Below are 4,855 nucleotides of genomic sequence, written 5' to 3'. Positions count from 1 at the left end.
TATTCATTACAATTTCATTTTATAATCTATCTTAACATGTGCTAACTACCAATATAAGAGTAATTTTTCCAACCTCATTATCTTTACTACTAACATTATTCATTTCCAAAGCTTAACCATATGTTACTTATTCTAACTATAACATTAATGAACCTAAAACGATTTAACAATGCATGAAAAACCGCGAAACAAGCAACGGACCAACCCGGGCCAACCCCAAGGCAGCCGTGGCATGGGCCTCGCCGGCTCGCCGCCGCCACCCCCACTCCTCCATTTTTCCGTTTTTGTTCATTTTAACTCCGTTTTAAGCATTACTTAATCGTTCCCATTCCATTTCTATACTATTATGAGAATTTAAACTAACAAAAGACATGAATTAGACATGCATGCAACCCATTTTATCATGTGAAACAAATTACTCAAACAAAAATCACAAAAACATACAAAAAGCAAAGAATGTGACGATTATTCGTCGAGTAACTCGAAATATGTTACCTTAAGCTAGAAAATGAGCAATTAGCACCTTGAATACCAAACCCTAATATACAACTAGCCACTATCTTCAACAATATACGAGTCCCCAAACTCGTCTTCCAAATCTTCACCTAAATAAACAATAAAAACACAATAATAAGTACAAAAACCGAAATATGCCCAAATTCGTCTTAAATCAACATCAAGAAAACTGAAATTAAAATATACCAGGATGTAGATCTTGAAGAGAGGATTCCGAAAATATAAATTTTGCGAAAATCCGACAAGAAATGAGGAAGTTATGGTGAAAACTAGCTTGAAATCTTAAGTTTTAATGGTGTTTTGTTTTGGAATGTTTAAGAATGTTAAGGAAGGTGTAGTTGGACAGAAAAATCAGAAAGAAAGGAAGGGGAAGGGGGTGTGCCGCGGGAAAGGAAAGAAAAGAGCGGGATTGAGACGGAATTTTACGAGTCGGTTTTGGCTCGTTTCGACAATAATTAAAACCGTTTGTCAAACGCAAATTCCGACAAGACCAAAGTTCTTAAACACTAGATTACAAGAAAATTGAGTACTCATATGACCCATTTCCAAAATCGTTTGCCCAATTTTCAAAAGAGTTGTCATCTTTTCCCGATATGCCCTTATTTCGAAATAAAAAGTTTTTACACGGTTTAAACTATTTTTAAACATTTCGAAACTATCAAAATAAATACTTTACTTCAAATTATAATAAAATTATATTTCTTTGAATTATTATTACTTCAAATACATTAATATCAAATTTTACTTGATTAATAAATTACTTCCGAAATATATTAACGGTCCGAAATTACGGGGTGTTACACGAAGTGCCCGCTCCTGACGCACCAAGACCCGCATCACCACCGGCTCCAACATCTGGTCTCACGTACCAAGGAGTCAAACCACCGTAAGGGTATAACTGAGGCGCTCCCCAAGTAGACATATCCACCCCATAAGAGTGGAAAACCCCGCTGCTGTCCCCGACTCCCCTCCACAAAACCGGATGTGGTCCCGAGGTCCCAATACCCTGAACGTATGTGACACCCTTAAAATTAGCGATAATTAAAAACGTAAAATCTACCGAAAAACTGACAGGATATGTTTGTAATTAGTTTAACTAGACAAAACCTGTAATTTTTAAAATTTTCCTAAACCATTCACAAACATCTCCAACTTAAGAGTGCCAAAAACCTGCAAAAGCTAATAACCTTATTTACATAACCACGCTAAAGACACGGGGATATAATGATACAAACCAAAATAGAAGAGGGAGACATATGTCCCTTCAAAATATATACAAAACCAAAAGTTAAAGGTTTCTACAAAATAAAAACCAAACTAAGTCCAAGGTTCTCTTGCTCACTAGCTCGTCCGTGAACCCCAACTAAGCATCATCAACCTGTCAATCGCATTTTATACAAACACGAAAGCCACAATTCAGTGGGGAGTAACTTCGAGTCCTCCCAGCCACGAAACGTCATATTTAATGTAATATGTAGTGTAACATGTAAACAATATGATAAACAATGTAATTATCATGTATTCTAACCTATGACCCCTAAATTGACCAAACTAAACTATCATGTGAATCATATAACAAATAGTAAACCAAGCTTTATCAATTGTAACCGGCTTACATCTCACCTATTACAATTCATAAAATCATCATACAAGAAAGGGCAATATATCAAAGACAGACATAAGTTCTTAGTACGGTCAATAGTCACTCAGAATCGAGTCTATACCACGAGGTAGGAAGGTAATCGAACCGGTATCTTGGCTCAGCGGTTAATATTAATAAAACATGGCCAAGACACAACACAACCCTAGCCTAAAATCAAGCAGACCTAGACATGCGGATACACACCACCGCACCCAAGACCCACAATTTTTCTAAAACAAAGTGAGTACCCTAAGGAGTCCACCAAAGGGTTGGCTAGTACTTAAGCTGACCACTTACTATCAAAATAAGTAACGAGGTCATGCCCCAACTTGGATATAAATCCACTAGTCAGAAACACAAAGGCTATTGCAAAGTTGAACATATACTCGTCGAGACTATAAAGACCTATCTATGACAAACACAACAACCGCAAGAAAGTATTCAATACCAATTCTAGCAATATTAACAATATTAAAGGCTTCAGGGAATCTAGGGCCGTTTCTACAATATAAGAAACTATTAAATTCAACCAACTATACATGTGAACTTAAAAACTTGATAAATGGCCTAAAACAAGAAAAATGCCGATTATCCAATTCATATAAAATTTCATCCAACCGAATTTTTACCCGCAACCCCAGTCCTGCGACAGGTACGGGTTAAATTGCGGCTGACCAATCACTCAATTGATCGACATCGAATCACCAAAGGGACTAAGGCTCGGTTTTAAGCACAATCATCAAAACATTGCAATTATTGCTATAAAATTCATTTTGAGCCTATTCATTACAATTTCATTTTATAATCTACCCTAACATGTGCAACTACCAATTTAAACATAATTTTACCAACCTCTTTATCTTTAATACTAACATTATTCATTTCAAAGGTTTAACCATATGTTACTTATTCTAACTATAACATTAATGAACCTAAAACGATGAACAAAGCATGAAAAACCGCGAAACAAGCGACGGACCAACCCGGGCCAAGCACGGGCCTGCCGCGGCCCGTCACGGGCCTGTTTCACTGCTGTGAACAGTACCGCGGGTCTGTGAACAGTAACTTTTCTATAAATTTTTCGGTAAAAACGACGCTAAATACTCATACGGACCGAATTGAGTGATTCAAGTGGCTAAACCACCTAATTTTTCGACGCCGTTCAATCTGTCATATTTTTGGAAACATTGGAAAATGTCTCGGTCCGGTACTGACACGTTCCAGCCAACCCGCGGATTTGTCCCATCAAATAATTACTCATCCAAATTTGTTCTAAACAATAATATACAAATGGTTAACTTAAACTAACAAAAGACAAGCATTAGACATGCATGCAACCCATTTTATCATGTGAAAATTTACTACTCAAACAAAAATCACAAAAACATACAAAAAGCAAAGAATGTGACGATTATTCGTCGAGTAACTCGAAATATGTTACCTTAAGCTAGAAAATGAGCAATTAGCACCTTAAAAACCAAACCCTAACAAGCAACTAGCCGCTATCTTCGACAATATACGAGTCCCCAAACTCGTCCTCCAATTCTTCACCTAAATAAACAATAAAAACACAATAAATAAGTATAAATACCGAAATTTGCCAAAATTGCCTTAAACCAACTTCAAGAAAACTGAAATTAAAACATACTAGGTTGTAGATCTCGAGGAGAGGATTCCGAAAATATAAATTATGTGAAAATCCGTCAAGAAACGAGAAAGTTATGGTGAAAATAGCTTGGATTTTGATTAAAAATGGTGTTTGTTTGTGTTTGGTATGTTAGAACATCAAGGAAAGTGTAGAGGAAAAGAAAAATCAGAAAAGAAAGGGGAAGGGGGAGAGGTGTCCGCGGGAAAGGAAAGGAGGAAGGAAAGGAGCGGGTTTAAGTCGGGATTTTACGAGTCGGTTTTGGCTCGTTTCGATAATAATTAGAACCGTTGGTCAAATGCAAATTCCGACAAGACCAAAGTTCTTAAACAAGAGATTACAAGAAAATTGAATACTCATACGACCCATTTCCAAAATCGTTTACCCAATTTTCAAAAGAGTTGTAATTTTCCCCGATATGCACATTTTTCGAAATAAAAAGTTTTTACACGGTTTAAACTATTTTTAAACATTTCAAAACTATCAAAATAAATACTTTACTTCAAAATATAATAAAATTATATTTTTTTGAATTATTTTTACTTTAAATACATTAATATCAAATTTTACTTGATTCATAAATTACTTCCGAAATATATTAACGGTCCGAAATTATGGGGCGTTACAATCACCCCTCCTTTTAAAAAGTTTCGCCCTCGAAACTTAGAAGGAGAAATTATAGTTATAAGAAAATATAGGTATCTTTTCAATGAAACGGTGATAATCTTGTTGATCAGACAAGAACATCCACATTCATATCAAGATATAAAATAATTTCTACACCAATAAATGAGAAAACCCATTATTGGGACGTCACCAACAACGAGATTTAACATTCACTAATGTTAAAACCATTGAAAATCATAAAAGCATTTTCAAACTTTTAGTTTAAAATTCTATAATAAGAATAATATCTTTACTAATTATGATTAAATGCGGCTTAGTAACGCGGAAAAGGAGTAAGAAAAAGGAATCATTACACAAAACGAGAAATAGCTTAGGTATCCAATTGAACACTAGGGTTGAAAGAGAGTGAGAAATCATTTTCAAAT

At 35.3% G+C, this 4,855-nt stretch overlaps 1 long non-coding RNA gene across 1 annotated transcript; it reads right to left on the bottom strand.

Annotated features, from left to right (window-relative positions):
- Positions 1-1,629: 1,629 nt before the first annotated feature.
- LOC141594292 (uncharacterized) lies at positions 1,630-4,012 on the bottom strand. The gene is made up of 3 exons (XR_012522101.1): positions 3,807-4,012; positions 3,600-3,709; positions 1,630-1,894 (listed from the first exon to the last, which is right to left on the bottom strand). It is a non-coding gene; the product is annotated as an uncharacterized LOC141594292 (long non-coding RNA).
- Between the last annotated feature and the right edge of the window lie 843 nt (positions 4,013-4,855).

This window comes from Silene latifolia, chromosome 8, assembly GCF_048544455.1.
Source record: "Silene latifolia isolate original U9 population chromosome 8, ASM4854445v1, whole genome shotgun sequence".
Classification (NCBI taxonomy): Eukaryota; Viridiplantae; Streptophyta; class Magnoliopsida; order Caryophyllales; family Caryophyllaceae; genus Silene; species Silene latifolia.
The sequence above is the reverse complement of the archived record's forward strand: the minus strand, read 5'-3'. Positions and strand labels throughout refer to the sequence as shown.